The sequence below is a fragment of the Maniola hyperantus genome, chromosome 18 (assembly GCF_902806685.2).
Source record: "Maniola hyperantus chromosome 18, iAphHyp1.2, whole genome shotgun sequence".
In the NCBI taxonomy this organism is placed as follows: Eukaryota; Metazoa; Arthropoda; class Insecta; order Lepidoptera; family Nymphalidae; genus Maniola; species Maniola hyperantus.
Genome location: NC_048553.1, coordinates 12,247,738 through 12,273,775, shown reverse-complemented (window position 1 = coordinate 12,273,775; position 26,038 = coordinate 12,247,738). Strand labels below are relative to the sequence as shown.

Below are 26,038 nucleotides of genomic sequence, written 5' to 3'. Positions count from 1 at the left end.
TGGATAGCCTCGACAACACAACATGACGATAATGATTAAAGATAATTTGCAGGAAAATCTTTGGAATCTAAAAGTTCCAAGTTAGTGCTTTTAATTTAGTAACTCATTTAGGATACACTTCTGAAAGTACCTACTGATTAAAACTGACGCAATTAAAATAACTTTAACTGGAAGTCTGTAGCCTTCGGAAAAGTAAAAATCTTCTGGGAACTAGTTAAAATAACTTGCTTGGCGTAGTTTCTTAGGACAGAGTTTACGAGATTTTTTAAATGATGGTGTAATATGAAAAAAATACGCTTGCTGTTGACGTTAATTAAGAAACTATTTAATGTATAGGTACATATCTACATGAAAATCTAATTTTAATGACCAGTCAAAACCAGTTTATACTTATTAGCACTAGACAAAACCAGCTCATACCAGCAGTTGTATTACATACTGTAATAGTATGGGTGTTCTTATAGCTTTACAAAGCGGAATACCTAAATAAAAGGTTAAGCCGTCGACCTTTTTCGGAGTTCGATCCTGGGCGAAAACAAGAAACTGGCATGCCTGAGAGTTCTCCATAATATTCTCAACGATGTGTGAAATCTATTCCATAAAGTTATCTGACGTTTCATCTGTCAGTAGGTAGTTCATGGTTTGCGTATGTTTAAATTAAAAAGTATTTTAATAGTAAGTTGTTCATTCCTTTGCAAAACCAGTGTTTAGCCACTTATTTAGCATAGAAAAAAATACTTTTATAAATAAAACTAGTGTTGGTGGCGAAATAAAATAATAATAATATGCATTTCAAACTCGTTTCCTGTAACAGACCCATCTAGTGACAGAAAAATGAACTGGTTATCGGTTTCATAGTTTTTGTTGTATTCAGAAACGCGTGGACAGTTAAACGACGTTTATCTTATATAAAACTTAATTGAACTAACAGCTTATGAGAACATAACTGACGAGTTCAGAAACCGGGCATTAAAGATCTATAGTTACACAGTAGAATCCAATAATAATTTGTCAGCAGTCAGCATCTTTTGCAATAAATTTTCCAGCTTTCATACTGCCTTTAAACAATTTTAATATTCACTTCATTCGACCAGGACCAGAGTTCCAGAGCTCTCACAACCCCTTTATATTAAAGTGGTCGCAGAACTTGCAAGTTGAGTTTCATGCAAGTTATATTTGTGTAAGGAGCAAGTTCTAGCAAGTTAGAGCCGCGGTTGTCACAGCACTCAGTTTCTAAAGCAACTAATTGGATGGACAAGATAATTAGAGAAGCCTTTTTATACGTAAAAGTAAAGTAAAATTAAAATATTCTTTATTTTACACCAAAACCAAAACAACAGAAATATGAGAAAGATGTTTGCAAGTAGGTACAATAGGCGGCCTTATCGCTAATATAGCGATCTCTTCCAGGCAACCTTAGAGTAGAGGATATAATAGTAAAGATAGTAAAGATAAGATAAAAGGCTTGAACTACAAATTCAAAGTAGCTCAGCGAGCTACGAAGAGGGCTATGTCAAGTGTTTTGCTAACAAAGAGTTGGAAGAAGGAAATCCGCAGAAGAACCACCCAAACCATCAGCAAGCTGAAGTGGCAGTGGGCAGGCCATTAAACTTGTCGTGGAAACAGTGGCCGCTGTAGCCAAAAAGCCCTAGAGTGTAAACAGTCAGCATCCTTTGCAAAATACTTTCCAGCTTTCCTACTGCCTTTTGACACTTTTAATATTCACTTCAATCGACCAGGACCAGTGTTGCAGAGCTCTCACAACCCCTTTATATTAAAGTGGTCGCAGAACTTGCAAGTTGAGTTTCATGCAAGTTATATTTGTGTAAGGAGCAAGTTCTAGCAAGTTAGAGCCGCGGTTGTCACAGCACTCAGTTTCTATAAAGCAACTAATTGGATGGACAAGACAGGGAAGCCTTTTTATAAGAACGAAACCGGCCAAGTGCGAGTCAGGCTCGCTCAATGAGGGTTCCGTACTACAGTCGTATTTTTTCGACATTTTGCACGATAATTCAAAACCTATGCTGCATAAAAATAAATAAAAATCTGTTTTAGAATGTACAGGTGAAGACCTTTCATATGATACCCCACTTTATATAGTTATCTCACTTCGAAAGTTGAAATTTTTTTTTTGTGTGATCTAACCCTAAATTCATGGTTTTCAGATTTTTCCCCAAATGTCAGCTATAAGATACCTGCCAAATTTCATGATTCTAGGTCAACGGGAAGTACCCTGTAGGTTTCTTGACAGACAGACAGACAGACATACAACAAAGTGATCCTATAAGGGTTCCGCTTTTCCTTTTGAGGTACGGAACCCTAAAAAAGTAAAAATAAAAGTAAAATTTTATAAATAAAGTAATATTTAGCGTTTTAGCCATCAGCAGTGATTTTCATAATATATGTCTCACCCAGCTATACTCACGTGTTTAGTCGACGTTAGCCCGACTAGTTTTGAACCCATCCGGGGTCCTCTTTCAAAGGGTCAAGTTAGTTCGCGCACGCGTCGCGGTTAAGACCAAATAATAATAAAATATAATCACTACGTTTATGTTAAGACTACGCACCGCGCAAAATAAAATAAAAAAGTAAAATACTCTTTATTGTAAACCAAAACCAAAACAATACAAATATGACAAATATGTTTGCAAGTTCAATAGGCAGCCTTATCGCTAATATAGCGATCTCTTTCAGGCAACCTTAGTGTAAAGGATACGATGTATGTATGTATGACTTGCATCAGATTTCTTACTCTCTGAGTCTCTAGATTCATTTCTATCATTGTGAAAACTCAAGAATAAAATATACAGTAAACGCTAGCATTTAAAATCTTGAACTTTTACAAGTGATACATAATCGTCACAAGAATCTACCACTGAAAGGGCACAGAACGGGAATAAAATTTTTTTTTTTTTTTCAAATGAATACAAATTATATTCTTAAATCATCTCAATATAATATTATAAAAGGAAAAGGTGACTGACTGACTGACTGAGTGATTGACTGACTGATCTATCAACGCACAGCTCAAACTACTGGACGGATTAGGCTGAAATTTGACATGCAGGTAGCTACTATGATGTAGGCAACTCCTAAGAAAGGGTTTTTAAAATTTCAACCCCTAAGGGGATAAAATAGGGGTTTGAAATTTGTGTAGTCCACGCGGACGACGTCGCGAGCAAAAGCTAGTATATTATAAAAGGAAAAGATGACTGACTGACTGACTGATCTATCAACGCACAGCTCACTACTGGACGGATTGGACTGGAATTTAACATGCAGATAGCTACTATGATGTAGGCACCCGCTAAGAAAGGATTTTAAAATTAAATGAAATAGGGGTTTGAAATTTGTGTAAGATCACGCGGACAAAGTCGCGAGCATAAGCTAGTTATTTATATTATTTAACTTTTGTATGAACTCGTTTACTGTAGTTAGTGAATATAAAATATAGAAAATCTGAAATACCCGTAGACTGATTTAATTATGTACCGAGCTATGTTGGGTTCCGATCTCTTTACATAGTTTTTACTATGATTTTCCTCTTATTTTCAATATTATGCTATTCAAATCCAACATTTTTATCCAATTATCGTACCATCCCCTAACCACCCTTTTCTCCATACCCTGTACCCTTAGTATGAGTTGTTACATCTCGACATCGCTGATAAACCATAGAAGCACTATAAAATCAAAGTAAAATAGATCTGCCATTAATAATTGTTTTAAATTCGTTTATTCAGTTGGTACTACCTGATGCCCACGACTTCCTCCGCGTGGATTTAGGTTTTTAAAATTCCCGTGGAAACTTTTTTTTTTTTTAATATAGTAGTCTATATCTATCTCCAGGATGCAAGCTATCTCTGTATCATGTACTTAGATGGTGTCTACAATCCCGTGGGGACTCTTTGATTTTCTGAGTGCAAAAGTAGCCTGTCATTCCCGGGGTACAAGCTATCCCTGTATCTTTCGTCAAAATCGATTAAACAGATAGGTCGTAAAAAGCTAATACATAGACAGACAGACACATTTTCGCATTTATAATATTAAGTATGGATATGGATTAATCAATTTTTGTTTTAAAAAATTCGACTTGGGTCGCTGTTGGCAGATGTGTGGGTCAAATTGAACCTCAAAACAATACAGTTAAGTCCGTTTTGGCTAACGTATTTCGATATTCGAAATATAGTAACACTATTAAACTTATACCAGAGTGAATTACAGTGAGGGAACTCTCGGTTTGATCCTAAATCAACGATATGTCAAATATTAGGCTATGTTAACGTAAAAATCAAAGAAAAATAGGACTATTTTATGGGTACCGCACGTCAAATGTACTAACATTTGACACGTGCAGCGATGTCGAAGCCTCGAAGACGTTTTGTTGAAAGTTCCCTAAATGTCGTGAACTTACACTAAGCCTATCATCATGCTCTTGATGATTACGGCCACTCGAGTGGTCTTAATTTCATCCGGATCGGTTTCCAGGACAAATGTTTTGCGTTTGATGTAATTCGAGTTTATTCTGTTTTGAAGGGATTTCTCATGAGGAAACCTCTTCACGAACTTATGTTTTGAATAATCTGTTTTTTTAAGACTTGTTGATGTTTTTTTTTCCGCTAATTAAAAATAACCTTTTGTTCATAATTAAATTACTAAGTAGTAGAAAGAAAATCCTAAAGCTTTAATCTTGTTTTTATATTACCATAAATATGGACTTTACTAAAAACATTGGAGGTAAGAAGTAAGAACTACCAAACTATTAACTAATAGAGAGAGAGCCAGCATGTGCCATACCTTCGTTATTTTATAAAAGCTGAAAGTTTCTCTGCGTATTGTCCCCAACACTAGAAGGAACGATCAGCCACTATGAAGTTTTGAGCATGGTGGCTTTGGAAGATAACAGATGATGAAGGTGTAAAAAATCTCATGTCAAAGTATAAAATCTATTTTTTCTTATATTTTCTTCGGAATGGTAATAGAATCACGTCATGCATTGCCACTCGCCAGACACTAATGCTGAGATCTAAAGAGCTCACATTGACTTTGCTCAGACTTAAGATTGAGTCAAAACGAGATAGATTTATGTGAGAGATATAGCTCTGTCTCGTTTTAACTCTGTCTTAAGTCAGAGTGCGCTCTATAGATCTCACGCTAAGTGACATAGCAACCCCCTGCCAAACACCCTTAAACTTCAAGTTTAAAGGTGTCTGGCAGAGATACTTTCAGCCTTTATTAGGGTTCCGTACCTCAAAAGGAAAAAAAATTGTTGGAAGGGAATAGATTATTGTTGGAATGGGATCTAAAATAAAAATAATATGCAAACAAGGTACAGTTTACAAGCTCCCAACATTAAAGTGGGAATAAACTGGGTTTGATTTGCATACAGTCAGTGTGCGCGCGATGAAATTGAGTTTCTCGCTCAAACCAATATGGCCGACCTAACGACACCATTGACACACAATTCAATTTTGTTTGTTAGTACGTACAATTTCAAGATCGGGATTTTCAAACTAAGATATTTTAAAACTGGCTCATGCTCGCGACTTCATCCGCGTAGACTACACAAATTTCAAACCCCTATTTCACCCCCGTAGGGGTTGAATTTTTAAAAATTCTTTCTTAGCGGATGCCTACGTCATAATAGCTATCTGCATGCCAAATTTCAGCCTGATCCGTCCAGTAGTTTGAGCTGTGCGTTGATAGATCAGTCAGTCAGTCAGTCGGTCACCTTTTCCTTTTATATATATAGACTAGCTTATGCTCGCGACTTCGTCCGCGTGGACTACACAAATTTCAAACCCCTATTTCACCCCCTTAGAGGTTGAATTTTCAAAAATCCATTCTTAGCGGATGCCTACGTCATAATAACTATCTGCATGCCAAATTTTAGCCCGATCCGTCCAGTGGTTTGAGCTGTGCGTTGATAGATCAGTCAGTCAGTCAGTCAGTCAGTCAGTCATTCAGTCAATCAGTCAGTCACCTTTTCCTTTTATATATTTAGATTTAGATTTAGATGAAGAGCTGGTAACTTGAACAAAGAATTAGTTTGGTCATCCAAAGGGGCAATGCTGTCAGCATCTTGGGTACAATACCTCGCTGTGATCAGGTGAAGATCAAAATATAAGAACCCAAAATGAAATGAGAAAAACTGGGAAAATTGTTAAAAAGGCAATAGAATGCAAAAAATGCTACTCAATTTATTAAAGCGACAACAATATGGGTGTGATTTGCATACAGTGCGCGCCATGAAATTGAGTTTCTCGCACAAACCAATATGGCCGACCTAACGACACCATGGACACACAATTCAATTTTGTTTGTTAGTACGTACAATTTAAGATCGGGATTTTCAGATATTTTAAAATGAAGAACTAGCAGCTTGGACAGAAAGTTAGTTTGGCCATCCAAAGGGGTAATGCTGCCAGCATCTTGGGGACAATGCCTCGGTGCGGTGGTCTCGACGAGGTTTTAGATTTGATTTAATTTATTTTAGATTGAATTTAGATTTAAGTTTATAAAACAAATTGTACGGGAGCGGTGTGCAGGCTCGACCGTACCAAAGGGGAGATCTCCCACCGAGCGGTTGGTTGTGCTCGGTAGCGCCAGCTGGGCCGACGGTTGTATCTTGAAACTTCTATATATAGTCCAGACTGCCGAACACTCTGTTAGTGCGAGTACTGTCGGCGGTACATTTGTTCGGGACTACGTCATCGATTGAACAGCGCCATCTAGTTTATATTGTGGCAACCGCCACAAAATTACCAGAATAAATCTTTTTTTATACTTCTCAAAGATAGAAAAATAATTTTGAAGCTTTCAGATTTCAGAAAAGAGTTTTTGTCAGGTGACCCGCCTGTTTGTTTGCTCGCTACGCTATCTCCATTTAAAATAAAACTATGCTAGCTGCTTTATATGTTTCGTGTATAATTCAAAAAAGAGTTTTCGTTGATGCAATAATATATATTTCACAAAACAGGTGGTATCCGAGGCGGAACCTCGCTAACAATAGGCTCTCGGAATTTGGACGGTATCCAATATTTATTGTTTTTCTTGTATTCACTAACAAAATGTGAAATGCATTTCTGTTTTGTCAAATGAAAAGGTTTTTGCAATGACAAAAAAAATAGAGATACGATCAAAACAATACATAACTGAATAAAAAATATTTTTCTCTGCAAAGAAAAAAATTCGTCACTACAAAATCATAGAAATTATTTTTTTTTATTTTTTTTTTTTTTTTTTTTAATAGATATAGCGAGCAAGCGAGCAGGCGGGTCACCTGATGTTAAGTGATTACCGCCGCCCATGAACATTTGCAGCACCAGAGGAGCCGCCGATGCGTTGCCGGCCTTTTAGGAATTTGTTGTTGTTGTTTGTAGGATGATTATCATCATCATTATATCATCAAACCCCATCCCAGAAACCACGCCTCACCATCACACCACTCTACTTCACAGTATTGGTTCCTTCAAAAGAAGAGAGAACAGACATGTTCTAGGCAGGCGTGGAACCTTTACCTAATAGTAAAAAAAAAATTGTACTCAATGAGCTCTAAAAAATAATAGAGTAAGAAAAAATTTTCCGGCTCCTTTTTTATGTATGGTAGCCCCCTGAAAAATAATTAAACTGAATTTCTATTTTAATTTTCGGTTTGGAGTCTCTCTCTCTTCCACTTAACTCATTTGGCATTAGACACACAGTAGAGTGACATTAATAGGGCTCCGTTTTACCCTTTGGGTACGGAACCCTAAAAAATCTGTGTGTCCCTTACTCTTCACCACGCATAGGCAACTTTGCTAGATAAGACTTAATTAAAAATCAAAAGGCAAACAAAGGTTTATTTTCAAGACCCTGAATACTAAAAATTGAGCAGGTGCCTTTGTTAATCTGAAAAGATTCTAAAAGTCTAAATCTAAATCTAGATCTGAATGTGCGGATATCTTTCACCCCGCTTGACCTGTCCCGGTAATGAGGCGTTCCGTTTCCTTATTCGCGATCCCGGATTCCGTATCCCTGATAGCGAATGGATGATCCCGCTCTAATGTCTTTTTTATCTTTAGAAATTTACTTTCAACGCTGCCTTTTTCAGTTGGTTCTCAATCTAAATATATAAAAGAAAAAGGTGACTTTTTTTTTTTATTCATTGTAGGTGTACGCTTGACCACAATCACACCTGATGGGAAGTGATGATGTGGCCTAAGATGGGACGCGTTTACCTAAAAGATGCCTATTCACTCTTGTTTTAAAGATACCCGGGTTGTAATTGGTAGGAAACACATATCGCGGAAGAGTATTCCAAACCTTAGCCATACGTATGAGGAATGATGACGCAAAACGTTTCGTGCGTGTAGATGGAATGTCGACGACATAAGGATGGAAACTCGCCCGACGTCTTGCGGTTCGGTGGTAAAATGGTGAAGGGGGGACAAGATCGAAAAGTTCCTGAGCACACTCTACGAATTTACTGAGTGACTGACTGATCAAAAAGAGACCTTCTTATGTCATAATCCAACATACTAAAAGCAGTAATCACAAAAGAATGCATCCAGAATTTAAAGAAAAAAGTAAGCACAAACTCGTTCAGACTTTTATAAAGAAAAATTACGGAAATTCAAATCCATTCCAATAAATAATTCTCAGTCAAATCCGCCACAATATAATGCATCGCCCAACCTTCGCCGCACAAGTTTCAACACGATGCACGCCCGCCGTGTTAGATTGGTGCTCGACTTTTCAATTTTGCAGACAGACACTATTTTTCCCACCTCATTCCAGCTCCCAACAATTTCAATTATTGCACCATTATTAGTTTTTAGAATGTATCTATAAAACAATGAGTTTGATTGGTTAATAAGCCTTGCTCAAAAAGAGACCTTTGTATGCCATAATCCATCATACTAAAAGCAGTAATCACAGAAGAATGCCACCAGAATTTAAAGAAAAAAGTAAGCACAAACTCGTTCAGACTTTTATAAAGAAAAATTACGGAAATTCAAATCCATTCCAATAAATAATTCTCAGTCAAATCCGCCACAATGTAATGCATCACCCAACCTTCGCCGCACAAGTTTCAACACGTTGCACGGCGTGTTAGATTGGTGCTCGATTTTTCAATTTTGCAGACAGACACTATTTTTCCCGCCTCGCTCCGGCGCCCAACAATTCTTTGCGCTAACCATTACCACGTTTGCTTCTCGCGTTTTGTGGAATTTCATTTTCTGTACTACTTTTGCGTACCATTGATTAGATTTATTCAAGTTTCAAAGTCAAAGAATGCACAGTTTTACCACACGAGTAGATATATAGACCAGAGGGGAAGCTTCATACTAGCGGCTGGCTGTAGGTTCACTCACTCTAGCGCAGCTCACGCACACCACGACGTGTCACGGACGCTCCGATGCCGCCAAACTGGGCGCACGGAGCGTCCGTGGCACGTCGTGGTGTGCGTGAGCTAGTGTGAAGCTTCCCCTCTGGTCTATAATATCTACTCGTGTGGTTTTACTATATCTACCTACGTAAAATTAAGAACATAATATACATAAATAAAAAAACATTAAACTAAAACTAAAATAAATTAAATTAAATCTAAAACCTCATCGAGACCACAGCAGCGATGCATTGTACCTACGCAAGATGCTAGCAGCATTAGGTAAACATCTGACTGACGCTAGAGGTCAACAAACGTTGCTTAAGGGGACTCAGTTCGTTGCTTTCTTCATACAAACGTAGGAGGGAAATTACAACAATATTCGATATTGTACGCACAAAACTAAGAATTATATCGATTTATCTCGTCATTATCTAGGTTTATTGATATATAAAACATTGAAAAAAATATTGATTTAAAAGTTACGAGGCTCAAAAGATTCCAATTTTAACACTAAATTAATGACAACTTTGGTCGTAAATAAATAAGATTAGGGATATGAAAATTCTAAAACAATTTATCATTAGACGTAGTTTATTTATTCATTAGTTGAAATAACTTTACTTTGCAAACATAAATTCAGCAGTTTTTTCTCAAAAATACTTTTCCTAAACCCTTTTCACGCGCTTGATTTCGGTGAAAATCATCGTGCCTCTCAACTTTCTCATACAATGTCAAGTGAAAAGCAAACATGTTACCCACGTGCGCTGCCAACTTAGGTCGAGCGTCCTGCGTCACCTTAAGTAGGCTACTCGGAGTCAATGCCGCGTCGTAAGGGTGCGAATTTTGCACGCTATACATTGCGAGTTTGAAAAATACTAAATCACTACAACTACAAAATGAGGCAAATTGTTATTGGTATTGGTATGTGTTTAGGTAGTATAACAATAACGCTAAGTTTTAGCTAGCGTTCTGGTTACACCCTGTATACATATACCTATCACTTATCTATCACAAGCACTTCAAGAAAGAAAGAAGAAAAAAGAAAAGACGTTTATTTATACAATTGTGCCACACATCACAACTTAAAGCTAAGAGCTGGTTATTCCGGCGCTTCTTCCACCTGAGAACAAGCAAAAGAAGCGACGGAACAAACTGTCATATTGTGTGGCACAACCCGAAAAAAGGGTCCCAGATGCTGTATGCCTTGTTGCACAAGAACATACAGCGCTGATTTTCAGCTGGTACCCACTGCTTCACTGTATCGATTAGGTTAAAGTTGAAAGGAATACCCATGAAAAGCTAAGAAACAGACAGACAGACACACTTATGCATTTATAATAATATTAAGTATGGAAGCATGGATTTCGGTAAGAGGCTGAGGAATTCATTTGACGCATATCGTTTTCGTTTAGGAAATTTTGGGGAAAGCCTGAATTCCCGTCACGTCACACATGCGGCCTTACCTCAAGTAATCCTAAGCATTTGCATATTTGATGACTCATTACTTATGGATATACTGCTCCGTTGATCTAGTGGTTAGCATGTTCGAGTGCGGATATACTGCTCCGTTGATCTAGTGGTTAGCATGTTCGAGTGCGGATATACTGCTCCGTTGATCTAGTGGTTAGCATGTTCGAGTGCGGATATACTGCTCCGTTGATCTAGTGGTTAGCATGTTCGAGTGCGGATATACTGCTCCGTTGATCTAGTGGTTAGCATGTTCGAGTGCGGATATACTGCTCCGTTGATCTAGTGGTTAGCATGTTCGAGTGCGGATATACTGCTCCGTTGATCTAGTGGGTTAGCATGTTCGAGTGCGGATATACTGCTCCGTTGATCTAGTGGTTAGCATGTTCGAGTGCGGATATACTGCTCCGTTGATCTAGTGGTTAGCATGTTCGAGTGCGGATATACTGCTCCGTTGATCTAGTGGTTAGCATGTTCGAGTGCGGATATACTGCTCCGTTGATCTAGTGGTTAGCATGTTCGAGTGCGGATATACTGCTCCGTTGATCTCGGGCTATGAGAGTGAAGGAGGAATAGGAGGGCGACACTTATTAAGTATCTACATTATATTGTAAAAAAAACATTTTTAAAAATACATATATTGTAGATAGGTACATACAAATAGACTGGTTATTAATTTCGTCGGTTTATGTTCATCAGATGTCACAATAGTTCACGAGGCCGATCTGTTGCTCGTACGGGGTCAATCCGAATTTCCGAATGCTCGCAGTCACTCGTACGTTTCCGTCAGCCGACTGACGGGGTAATGGCGGCTCGTGACAGGAAATGGCGCGATGACGGACCCCGGAACTAGTTCCCGAGACTCTCGCGCGACGTGCCTTCCTGACACAGTGGCCATTTTAAAATTGGAAAATGGTTACTTTACTTTTCGACGATGTGAGACTTAGATTAACTGTGAACTAGTTTGGAGCAAAAAGTAGCCTATGTGCATCATCGGGATGCAAGCTATCTTTGTACCTTACGTCGAAATTGGTTAAATGGGTTAGCCGTGAAAACTGAGCAGACAAACAAACAGATAGACAGCCAGACACTTATTAAGTACATTATTTTCTAAAAAAAACATTTTTGAAACACATATAGATAGATACATACAAATAGATTGGTTATTACTTTCGTCGGTTTATGTTCATGAGCTGTCACAAAAGTTCACGAGGAGTTCATTGTACCTGCAATCGTGCAAATAAATGATTTGATTTGATTTGATTTGAGGTCGATCAGTTGCTCGTACGGGGTCAATCCGAATTTCCGAATGCTCGCAGTCACTCGTACGTTTCCGTCAGCTGACTGACGGGGTAATGGCGGCTCGTGACAGGAAATGGCGAGATGACGGACCCCGGAACTAGTTCCCGAGACTCTCGCGCGACGTGCCTTCCTGACACAGTGGCCATTTTAAAATTGGAAAATGGTTACTTTACTTTTCGACGATGTGAGACTTAGATTAACTGTGAACTAGTTTGGAGCAAAAAGTAGCCTATGTGCATCATCGGGATGCAAGCTATCTTTGTACCTTACGTCGAAATTGGTTAAATGGGTTAGCCGTGAAAACTGAGCAGACAAACAAACAGATAGACAGCCAGACACTTATTAAGTACATTATTTTCTAAAAAAAACATTTTTGAAAACACATATAGATAGATACATACAAATAGATTGGTTATTACTTTCGTCGGTTATGTTCATGAGCTGTCACAAAAGTTCACGAGGAGTTCATTGTACCTGCAATCGTGCAAATAAATGATTTGATTTGATTTGATTTGAGGTCGATCAGTTGCTCGTACGGGGTCAATCCGAATTTCCGAATGCTCGCAGTCACTCGTACGTTTCCGTCAGCTGACTGACGGGGTAATGGCGGCTCGTGACAGGAAATGGCGAGATGACGGACCCCGGAACTAGTTCCCGAGACTCTCGCGCGACGTGCCTTCCTGACACAGTGGCCATTTTAAAATTGGAAAATGGTTACTTTACTTTTCGACGATGTGAGACTTAGATTAACTGTGAACTAGTTTGGAGCAAAAAGTAGCCTATGTGCATCATCGGGATGCAAGCTACCTTTGTACCTTACGTCGAAATTGGTTAAATGGGTTAGCCGTGAAAACTGAGCAGACAAACAAACAGATAGACAGCCAGACACTTATTAAGTACATTATTTTCTAAAAAAAACATTTTTGAAAACACATATAGATAGATACATACAAATAGATTGGTTATTACTTTCGTCGGTTTATGTTCATGAGCTGTCACAAAAGTTCACGAGGAGTTCATTGTACCTGCAATCGTGCAAATAAATGATTTGATTTGATTTGATTTGAGGTCGATCAGTTGCTCGTACGGGGTCAATCCGAATTTCCGAATGCTCGCAGTCACTCGTACGTTTCCGTCAGCTGACTGACGGGGTAATGGCGGCTCGTGACAGGAAATGGCGAGATGACGGACCCCGGAACTAGTTCCCGAGACTCTCGCGCGACGTGCCTTCCTGACACAGTGGCCATTTTAAAATTGGAAAATGGTTACTTTACTTTTCGACGATGTGAGACTTAGATTAACTGTGAACTAGTTTGGAGCAAAAAGTAGCCTATGTGCATCATCGGGATGCAAGCTATCTTTGTACCTTACGTCGAAATTGGTTAAATGGGTTAGCCGTGAAAACTGAGCAGACAAACAAACAGATAGACAGCCAGACACTTATTAAGTACATTATATTCTAAAAAAAACATTTTTGAAAACACATATAGATAGATACACACAAATAGATTGGTTATTACTTTCGTCGGTTTATGTTCATGAGATGTCACAAAAGAAACGAGGAGTTCATTGTACCTGCAATCGTGCAAATAAATGATTTGATTTGATTTGATTTGAGGTCGATCAGTTGCTCGTACGGGGTCAATCCGAATTTCCGAATGCTCGCAGTCACTCGTACGTTTCCGTCAGCTGACTGACGGGGTAATGGCGGCTCGTGACAGGAAATGGCGCGATGACGGACCCCGGAACTAGTTCCCGAGACTCTCGCGCGACGTGCCTTCCTGACATAGCGACCATTTTAAAATTGGAAAAGGGTTACTTTTCTACTGTCTGCTGCTTTCCGAATCGGTAGTAGTCTTAATAACTAGCACAGGCTGTTCTACATTACATTAATTAATTAATTCCATTTCTCTTTTTGATGATAAGTTAAAAGTGTACTATTCGGAGCAAGAATTAGCCGTACGTTTCCCCTGGATACAAGCTATCTCTGTATTAAACGTCAAAATTGGTTAAGTGGATTGGCCGTGAAAAGCTAGCAGACAGATAAATAGACAGACATTCGCATTTATAATATTTATGGATTATGGTCATTTTAAAATTGGAAATGTTACTTTTCGACTATAAGTTAGAAGAGTGTATTTGTAGTGTGTTCCATACAAGCGGTTTGACGTGTAAAGTGGAAATCCATGCTAATAAGATGATAAAATATACGAAAGTGTGTTTGTATATTACCCGATTTTGTATGGCCGAAAATCTTACGGGATTTGTAAAGAACCTAAATCCATGCGAATGAAGTCCCGGGATCGATCCAGTACGTAATAATAGGTCCGAAATGTAGTCTTTCTGAGCCCTAATTTCAAGGTTATTTTTGAAAAAATTTACCAAGCATGTTTTTAATGCCATTTTAGTATTCTGTTTTTCTTTGAACCGCAAAAGCCTTGCATCAGATGTCGTGACCGTTTCCTTTGTTAGTGTACACAATAATGGAAAGACAATATTGGAATGCGTCCAAATTCCAAATTTGCGAGCTCCGTATTCCACGTGCTTTGTGCTTTATACAATACTAGCTTATGTCCGCGACTTTGTCCGCATAGACTATACAAATTTCAAACCCCTATTTCACCTCAGAGATTAAATTTTCAAAAATCCTTTCTTATCGAATGTCTACGTCATAATAGCTATCTGCATGTCAAATTTCAGCCCGATCCGTCCAGCAGCTTGAGCTTGTCGGTGAAAGATCAGTCAGTCAGTCAGTCAGCATGTTCATTTATATATTTAGACTAGCTGATACCTGCGACATCATTCGCGTAGATTTTTGGTTATTAAAATCCCGTAAGAACTCTTTGATTTCCCGCGATAAAAAGTAGCCTGTGTTACTTTCCAGGTCTTTAACTAAGTATACCTATGAAAAAATCACGTCAATCAATACTCCGTTGCGACTTTATTGAAGGACAAACCTTTTTTTTTTTTTTTATACAGATACAAGTTAGCCCTTGACTGCAATCTCACCTGGTGGTAAGTGATGATGCAGTCTAAGATGATAGCGGGCTAACCTGGAAGGGGTATGGCAGTTTTTATTAAACCCATACCCCTTTGGTTTCTACACGGCATCGTACCGGAACGCTAAATCGCTTGGCGGCACGGCTTTGCCGGTAGGGTGGTAACTAGCCACGGCCGAAGCCTCCCACCAGACCAGACCAGAAATTTAGAAATTATAAAATTCCAAACCCCTGCCAGGAATCGAACCCGGGACCTCCCACTATTAAGACCACAGCGCTCACCACAGCGCCAGGGAGGTCGTCAAACCAACCAACCAATTAATAAGCCAACAAACAAACACACTAGCATTTACAACATATTATAAGAATAAGAATAAGAATAAGAATAATTTATTTAAAATTTAGAATTTAGACACAAGAAACAAGTTTCCTACCCTCTGCACTAGGAAAACCCTGTATTGCAGAAGGCAGTTACAAGTTTTTTTTAACTAAGGACTTAATATATTATATCTAATATTATATTATATATATAATATTATATTATGTAGTGATGTAGAGAGATTGTTGCATGCACTGAGCTGCATGTTGCACGAGCCTTGAGAAACAACGGATTGTACCGGCGACCTTGTAGGCACGGCAATATAATGCTATCATAGTGCATTATGCAAATACACGACTTTATAAGCCCCGCAAATTGCTATTGCGCTAGAACCATGTCTCATTAACATCAAAATGACGCTGAAATAAAAATATACCATCAGCTCGAAACTTCAGTCTAGTGCTGACGTCACTAAAATGGCGGCCACGCGCATTAGCAATTTGCCGGACTTAATGCAAATTGTACATGGCTTTATAATAAAACTAGTGACCCGCACGCGACTTCGTCTACGTGCACTAAACAAATTCCAAACCCCTATTTCACCCCCTTAGGGGTTGAATTTTCAGAAATCCTTTCTTTGGGGATATTTACGTCATAATACCTATCTGCATGCCAAACTTCAGCCCGACCAGTCAAAACTCCAGTAGTTTAAGCTGTGCATTGATAGATCAGTCAGTCAGTCATCTTTTACTTTTATATGACAGATACTAGCTGATGCCCGCGACTTCATCCGCGTGGAATTAGGTTTTTGAAAAATCCCGTGGGAACTCTTTGATTTTCCGGGATAAAAAGTATGTCACTCTCCAGGTCTTTATCTATACGCATGCAAAAAATGACGTCAATCCGTTGCACCGTTGCAACGTCATTGAAGGACAAACCAACAAACCAACAAATAAACACACTTTCGCATTTATAATAAGGGTACCTACTGATATATTTTAGATGTATGAATATAGCAGCACAGTTATCCAATAAGTTGTATCAACACAAATAATCGAGACGTAATCATTCGTTCGTTCCTTTCACTCGCAGAAAAACGAAAAAAATACATTGCAAATGGCACGACCAATTCAATTTCTCTGCGACAGTCGACATGCGCGGATTACATGAAATTGAGTCCGTAAATTTTTCGCTCGTCAGTGTGTAAAACACGCGACAGCTATCGTTCAGTTTCAATAACTTTTACATTGCGTATGAAAGAGTGAGTTCATAAAAAAGAAATAAGAAAAACGTGCATTTTTAACGTTCTGTACCTCAAAAGGAAAAACGGAACCCTTATAGGATCACTTTGTTGTCTGTCTGTCAAGAAACCTATAGGACGTATATGGACATAGCAACACAGTTATCCAATAAGTTGTATCAACACAAATAATCGAGACGTAATCATTCGTTCGTTCCTTTCACTCGCAGAAAAACGAAAAAAATACATTGCAAATGGCACGACCAATTCAATTTCTCTGCGACAGTCGACATGCGCGGATTACATGAAATTGAGTCCGTAAATTTTTCGCTCGTCAGTGTGTAAAACACGCGACAGCTATCGTTCAGTTTCAATAACTTTTACATTGCGTATGAAAGAGTGAGTTCATAAAAAAGAAATAAGAAAAACGTGCATTTTTAACGTTCTGTACCTCAAAAGGAAAAACGGAACCCTTATAGGATCACTTTGTTGTCTGTCTGTCAAGAAACCTATAGGACGTATATGGACATAGCAACACAGTTATCCAATAAGTTGTATCAACACGAATAATGGAGACGTAATCATTCGTTCGTTCCTTTCACTCGCCAAAAACGAAAAAAACACATTGCAAATGGCACGACCAATTCAATTTCCCTCCGACAGTCGACATGCGCGGATTACATGAAATTGAGTCCGTAAAATTTTCGCTCGTCAGTGTGTAAAACACGCGACAGCCATCGTTCAGTTTCAATAACTTTTACATTGCGTATGGAAGAGTGAATTAATAAAAAAGAAAAAGAGAAACGTTTATTTTTAATGTTCTGTACCGCAAAAGGAAAAACGGAACCCTTATATAGGATTTATACTTTGTTCTCTGTCAGTCTGTCTGTAAATAAATCTACAGGGTACTTCCCGTTGATCTAGAATCATGTTTGGCAGATAGGTAGGTCTTATACTGCTATAAGACCTACCTATCTGCCAAACATGATTCTAGGCCTTACAATGCACAATTTGCAATGATTTTTCCCCTAATGTACACACACATTAGGGGAAAAATCATTGCAAATTGTGCATTGTAAGGCCTAGACATTTCCTGAGGAAAGTCTGGTGTCGGAGTGAAACGTACGTTGAGTGTGTTTTGGAGGATCTGTGTGGTGCATGGAGTGATGTGAGTGTTCTCGCTCGCGCGCTCTTTAGCGTCTTAGCTGGGGTCGACGACCATGCGCACTTCATTTAAAATATAAAGCTTGATCACATGTAATAATTTTTAAACTATGTGAAAATCGGTTAAAAAGCATCACTTTTGTTCATTAAACCCAATATATAAAAGTACCTATTTAAAAAATCAAAAGCAACGTACGAAAGGCATTACTCGCTCGCCCGCTTTGAAGCGAGACTAGCCGCTAATGGCAACACTCTGTAACGCTGAGCGGGCACGCGATACCTATATTTGTTAAATACCTACTTTTTAAAGCCAACGGGTACAAGTACACAGAGGGTAAGAATAAGAAAAAAATTATAGTACCTATTGTTAGCACATTTCCTTTGCTAATTTGCCTATTTCATTTTTTTTTAAAAGATGAATGAAAGATGCTTTGCGTTGGCAGATCAAAATGCTAGAATCCAGAGATGTACAGTACGCGGCAGAAAATAACGTACATCGGCCTTTAGAATGACATTTCGCCTTTGTAGAGCGTTGTCTCCTGTCACACATACCTATATGACGTTTTGTCGGTCTCAACGACAGAGATAATGCTTTACAAATCCGCTATCTGCTTCTAAAGGTCGATGTAGATTATTTTTTGCCGCGTACTGTAAGAAAGAAAGAAAGAAAATGCATTTTTTGTTGTTGGTGTCACAGATAAAAACAAAGTACAAATAGAACATTTTCATCTGTGACGACACCCCAAATGGGTGTACAGCTCAGCATAATGTAAGTAATATGTAAGTAATATGCTTAGATTAGATCAAAGGTAATATGAGTTAAAAAAAAGGAATATATCGGAAAAAGGCTGCTGATATGTTAGAAAGAAGAAGCTTTTGAATTTTGAATGTGAAAATAAAGAAAAAGAAAATGACGCTCGGTCGGTAGACGGCGTAAAAGTGCTAGAATAGGACACGCAAAAAGTTATACTATATGCAAGGATTAAAAAATAAAATAAGTGTGATAGAGTGAAATTGACTTCGTACAGTGTGTTTAATCAGTATTCGTAGTTTTATATTAGAAGTACCCTATAGGTTTTGATTCCCTTGAAGGGGCTTGACAGACAGTCAGACAACGAAGTGATCTTCTAAGGATTTCTTGTTTCCTTTTGAGATACGGAACCTTAAAAATATTCCTTACTAGCGACCCGCCCCGGCTTCGCATGGGTGCAATGTAGATACTAATGTGGTGTCAAAAGTGTCATTGCCTCGGAGACTCTCAAATGAGAGGATTTTTTTCCGACCTAATTCACATTATTTCAATTCCTCTAGGGATCTCTAATTTTTTGAAAATTAAACAATAGCTATAAACCTTCCTCTTGAATCACTCTATCTATTGGTGAAAACCGCATTAAAATCCGTTGCGTAGTTTAAAAGATCTACGCGTTCATACATACATATATACAGACAGCGGGAAGCGACTTTATTTTATACTATGTAGAGAAGAGATAGAGATAGAGAAGATGTACCCTATAGGTTTTGATTCCCTTGACGGGGCTTGACAGACAGTCAGACAACGAAGTGATCTTCTAAGGGTTTCTTGTTTCCTTTTGAGATAGGGAACCCTAAAAACCTTAAGCAATAAATATGTTATTACTTCAAACAATGTGTCGTGCATGTAAATAGTCATGTTTTAATTAGGAAATTTTCAGTGCTTGGCTGAATTTCAAGTTGCGCGGACGCCCCAATGGTCCGTTCCCCGACCACTGCAGTCTCGCTACGACTATTTAATTACAATCACAGCTAAATGTGCTAATATTACCTCCTTTGTACGGCTTTTGAATGGTTTCAATTACCGTTGTCACAAATAAGTAAGTTTTGACGACTTCCCTGTCGCAGTGGTGAGAGCTGTTTTACCCCTTAGCGATTGAATTTTCAAAAATCCTTTCTTAGCGGATGTCTACGTCATAATCTTAATCTAAATTCTAAATTCTAATCTAAATATAATATAAAAGGAAAAGGTGACTGACTGACTGATCTATCAACGCACAGCTCAAACTACTGGACGAAACGAGCTGAAATTTGTCATGCAGATAGCTATTATGACGTAGGCATCCGCTAAGAAAGGATTTTTGAAAAATCAACCCCTAAGGGGGTGAAATAGGGGTTTGAAATTTGTGTAGTCCACGCTTATAAATTGCTTTTTGGGCAAAGTATCATCTAATGGCAAAGTTGGCTAGTTTGGAAGGTGGAATAAGCCCTTAAGCTGTGCTGCCAAGTGGCTTAGCGTTCTGGTACGAGCGATGACGTATAGAAACTGATTTAGGAGTATGTCTTCGTCTGTATATAAAAAAGGAAAAGCTGACTGACTGACGACTGATCTATCAACGTCAAAGCATAGCTCAAACTACCTGATCGGGCTGAAATTCGGCATGCAATCATAATTTAGAAACCTAGGCCAAGGCAGCCTTAAATTATTATAGTCAATTATTTCCACGTATTTTTAAGAGTTATTTATTTGGATGAAAAAATAATATGGGCAATATTGGCTACAAGTACGGATTACTTTGCCCGCCATCAAAATCGAACAAATTTTGGTTTAAATGTTAAAATATCGAAAAGAATACAAAGCGAATTTGCTTATAAATTGCTTTCTGGGCAAAGTATCATTGAATGGCAAAGTTGGCTAGTTTGACGGTAACTATACCATTTAGGACGTAAGATTTAGGAAGGTGGAATAAGCCCTAACTGGTTGCGATTTTTCAATTGGAGTGGCTAGGTACGTTTTAATTTGCGACACTCGGCCGGTGGGTACATCGTTATGAACGTTTCCAAAGCCGCGGCAAGAGCGGGATTACAAGTTGGGAAATTTCAATTTAAACGGGATTGGGTTAATCTGAGAGTGTAGGTCGTAGACTCGTAGGCATACCTTAGTTGATAGAGCCTTTGCGAAATCTTTTCCCAAGCGTCTTTATAGAGCGTGTTCAATAAAGAAAGAATGAAAAAAAACCGTTTAAGTATTTCCTAAATTGTGCCGTACATTATTTAACTAACTAGATAATGCCCTCGACTTCGCGTAGATTTAGGTTTTTTAAAATCCCGCGGGAACTCTGATTTTCCGGGATAAAAAGTAGCCTATGTCCTTTCCCGGGATGCATGCTGTGTCTGTACCCAATTTCGTCAAAATCGGTTGAACGATTAAGCCGTGAAAAGCTAGCAGACACCCACGTTATCCCGCACCCGGTTAGCGCGGGGGTTTATGCGGGTGTGCGGGGCGTCCCCACCCTGATTGCCATCTCGACTTGTCGCGCACTATACTACATAGAGGTATTTGGTTTTTATGATTAGTTTGCCTTGACACGGCGGCATTGACATTTACCTCCATCAACGGTTGGAAATGAATTAACTATTTCCATGAAAATAATCCTCATTTCGTATGAAAGCCTTTAACTTTATAGGTCAAAAGTAGATAGGCACTTACTTAATAGCCTTTGAGGTCCTAATACTTCCTATCATCATCAGCCTGTGGACGTCCACTGTTGGACATAGGCCTTCCCTAAAGAGCGCCACCACACCCGGTCCTCAGCCTTCCTCATCCAGCCACTTCTCGCCAGCCTCTTTATATATACTTCGTATAGGTAATGGAATTTGAATTCAGCTGCCCATGAGATAATGTAATAACGTACTTTGATAAAATTCTATCATCATCATCATCATCATCATCAACCGATAGACGTCCACTGCTGGACATAGGTCTCTTGTAGGGACTTCCACCAGCCAATCCAGTGGCTCCCTGCGACTCGTCTGATGTCGTCCGTCCACCTAGTGGGGGGTCTTCTAACACTGCGTCTTCCGGTGCGAGGTCGCCATTCTAGGACCTTGGGACCCCAACGTCTATCGGTTGTACGAACTATGTGCCCTGCCCATTGCCACTTCAGCTTCGCAACCCGTTGAGCTATGTCGGTTACTCTAGTTCTCCTACGGATCTCCTCATTTCCTCATTGATCACGTAGAGAAACTCCGCACATAGCTCTCTCTATCGCTCGCTGAGTGACTCTGAGCTTTCTTATGAGGCCCATAGTTAGCGAATTAATAAAATTCTATTTTTTTTATTTATTCAGATACAAGTTAGCCCTTGACTGCAATCTCACCTGGTGGTAAGTGATGATGCAGTCTAAGATGATAGCGGGTTAACCTGGAAGGGGTATGGCAGTTTTTATTAAACCCATACCCCTTTGGTTTCTACACGGCATCGTACCGGTACACTAAATCGCTTGGCGGCACGGCTTTGCCGGTAGGGTGGTAACTAGCCACGGCCGAAGCCTCCCACCAGACCAGTCCAGAAATTTAGAAATTATAAAATTCCAAACCCCTGCCAGGAATCGAACCCGGGACCTCCCACTATTAAGACCACAGCGCTCACCACTGCGCCAGGGAGGTCGTCTATACTAATTAGTAATTACTAATCTATATTATCCTAATTCCTAACAAGCGGCGATAGCCTAGTGGTTAAGACATTGGCCTTCTATTGGGGAGTCTAGGATGCGATCCCGGGCAGTAACTTTTCATAGATCTGTGCGTTTTAAGCTAATAATGTATCTTGGTTTAGTGGCGAATGAAAACATCGTTAGGAAATCTGCATGGCTGAGATTTTGCTATTACAAACCAGAACGCTAGCAAAAACGAAGACAGGTAATACTACTGATGATTACTGATTATGATAGCACAAAAAAAAAACGCGAAAAATCTAAAAAAAACCTATATTTTGTAAAAATTCAAGATATATTGCAAACAAAATATCCGACTGACTGAGGTCAACGAACATTGCGTAAGTAGGCCACTTAAGAGTCAATACCACGCCGTAGGCGGGGCATTAACCCAAGTTTTGCACGCTATACATTGCGGGGTTGAAAAATACAAAATCACTAAAACTACAAAATGAGGCAAATGGTTATTTGTATTTGTATTTGTATTTATTTATTTATTAAAGAAGAATATTTGCAGGTTACAACAAGTTTGGTGCATTCATAAACTTTAAATAAGTTTTTCCGTACACCAGTGCCGTCGACAGTCGATAGGTACCTACACGTAACATTAATTTATTGTTATACTTAATACTTAACAGCTAACTAACAATTACTTAATATAAACTAACAACATTAAGCTAAATGTGGGTTATTTTAAACTTACTATACATTAAAAAATTATTTTAAACTTAATATACATAATTGATATTGGATTGTGTTTAGGTAGTACAACAATAACGCTAAGTTTTTGCTAGCGTTCTGGTTACACCCTGTATATTTCCATAACATCTAATAAACGGGCTTTGTGCAAACAATAAACTCGAGAAGGAGATTCGGACCAGTACAAGCTACCAATTAAACTCCGCCCCGCGGCACGGACGTAATTCGGGAATAACAACCATTTGCTATAGTTGCAACCTACACATAGTCGAGTACACACATTCGATTCGGAGATTTTTATTGAACAATAAAATTAAACTATGCAACTTGTTTTTCAGGGTACCTTTTTAGGGTTCCGTACCTCAAAAGGAAAAAAGGCACCCTTATAGGATCACTTTGTTGTCTGGATGTCTGTCTAGAAACCTACAGGGTACTTCCCGTTGAACTAGAATCATGAAATTTGGCAGGTAGGTAGATCTTATAGCTGAAGTTTGGGGAAAAATCTGAAAACCGTGAATTTAGGGTTCGATCACACAAAAAAAAATTAAATTGTGGTCATGAACTAATAATCAGTATTTTCAACATTCAACGTAAGATAACTATAAATCAATAAGGGGTATCATAATATGAAAGAACTTTACCTGTAAATTCTAAAACAGATTTTTATTTATTTTTAGGCATAATAGTTTTTCATCTATCGTGCAAAATGTCGACAAAATACGATTGTAGTAACCTCGTCGCGCGAGTCTGACTCGCACTTGGCCGGTTTTTTATTGTGAAACTAGCTGATGCCCGCGATTTCGTCCGCGTGGATTAAGGTTTTTGAAAATCCCGTGGGAACTCTTTGATTTTCCGGGATAAAAAGTAGCCTATGTCACGGTCCAGGTCTTTAACTGTATCTATGCAAAAAATCACGTCGATTGGTTGCTCTGTTGCGACATGATTGAAGGACAAACTAACAAACAAAATATACTTTCGCATTGTCCCTATTTCCTTTTTCGTTTTTTCTCCTAAAATAACCAAGTTTTGATTAATAAAATATATTCATTTCATTTTAAAGCTATGTATGTACGTAACATAATGTACATGAAATACATTTTCGTGAGACATAAGGGCGGTTTCAGACTAGCGTTTTATACGCGCGTGTGAGCTCGTTTTTGGAATTGCATGTAGGCGCTTATAGGCGCGCCTTTTGGCACACGCTCAACTTGTACGAGCGTTGACGCGCTTCTAAGCTCGTATAAGCGCGAGCCGCGAGAGACACCTCCCCGCAACACCACCGGTTCGAGCGAACACGCCGAAATATGCCCGTATACGCGCGTCCGGTTTTTTGAAGCGCGTAATGTAGCGCGCGTTTAAACGACCGTATACGCGCAAAAAAATACGCTAGTCTGAAACCGCCCTAAAGAGCACAGGAATGCAAGCCTGGCGTGGTTTAGCTTGACGCAGTCAGTTAGAAGTCGTTACTTTAAATGTATGCACGCTACCTGCATTCGCTAATGGCTATGCTTAGCTTGAATCTCTACATTCAACAATCGATATTTTCTACTAGCTGATGCCCGTGACTTCGCGCGGATTAATTTTGCGGATTTTACAACGCACTGAGGTGCGCACTAGCTCTTAGGTTTTAAAAAAGCCCGTGTGTACTCTTTGAGTTTTCCGGGATAAAAAGTAGCCTATATCACTCTCCAGGTCTTAACTATTTATTATTCTTAACTCACGTCGATCGTTTCCTCTGTTGCGACATTATTGAAGGACAAACATATCAAACAAACACACTCTCGCGTTTATAATATGAATATTGGATAGCGATGAAAAATTTCTCACAATTTCATTTTGTCTTCTATAATCCATACTACTAATATTATAAATGCGAGTGTGTCTGTCTGTCTGTGTGCTAGCTTTCACGGCTCAACAGTTTACCGATTTTGATGAAATTTGGTACAGAATTAGTTTTCATCCCGGGGCTGGATATAGGCTACTTTTTATCCCGAAAAATGAGTTCCCACGGGATTGTTGAAGAATGCTTTGTTGTGATTGGTGGACTCGAAAGTCTCGTAATCAAGACACTAAACTGAAATGGCACGTCTATTGCTATCTATCCCTTTCATAATGTTGCTTGCGGAAAAGGAGAGCACTAGATTTAGACCTGTTAATTTAGTTTAGTTTAGAGATTGTGTAATAGAGAATCGGCCCAAATGTTTCGAATGAGGGTACCGAACGGGCGTGGGCCGATTTTTATGCTAAGCAACTGCCTAAGCTTGGCGGTCGGGGGTGTCTGACTACTAGGCGTCCATAGGTGGTCTGTCTAATCTAAATCAGCCTGTGCTGTCCCACGTCTGAGCAAAGGCCTCCCTCCGATCCTTTCATCATTTCCTATTTCGTGCCTCTTCAGGCCACGCAACTGCAAAGTTATCTAATTCATCACGCCAATGACGCCATCACGCGATGATTCTGGGGTGTCCAAAAAGAAGCAGATTTTGCCCATAACTCATCTGGCATACGGCACACATGACCTCCCCAGTCCCATTTGAGTAAAGCGGCTGCAAGGCCAACGTCAGCTAGTCGCGTTTTGGAACGTACAGCAGAATTCCTTACGCGATCTGCTAGTTGTATACTTAGTATGCTGCGTTCCATGGCTCTTTGGCAAACCTTGAGCTTGGACTTTTGAGAGTTTGTCAGGGACCAAGTCTAAGCACCATCCGTGAGAGTTGGCAGAATGCACATGTCCACGAGCTTTCGCTTAAGATGTAATGTAAGTTGCCTTTCAACAGTTCTTTCAATGACAAAAAGCTTTTCCAGGAAATTTCGATGCGCCTTGTGATTTCTTTATCTTGGCGAGCCTGAAAAGAAACTATTTGGCCAAAAATTTTGGTAAATATATTCCTGGACAAATTCAATTCTGTCCCCTCTCACTTCTATCCTCCGCTTGGTGCTATTTGTCATAAGCTTGGTTTTTGACATGTTCATATTCAGTCCAAAGTAAAAGTGGTCTGTGTAAAAGAATAA

General features: G+C 39.1%; 1 protein-coding gene across 4 annotated transcripts in view; it reads right to left on the bottom strand.

The window, feature by feature from the left end:
• The window catches only part of Nrx-1 (Neurexin 1), a 181,380-nt gene that overhangs the window by 59,568 nt on the left and 95,774 nt on the right, over positions 1–26,038 (bottom strand). The gene's annotated exons all lie outside the window — the stretch shown is intronic.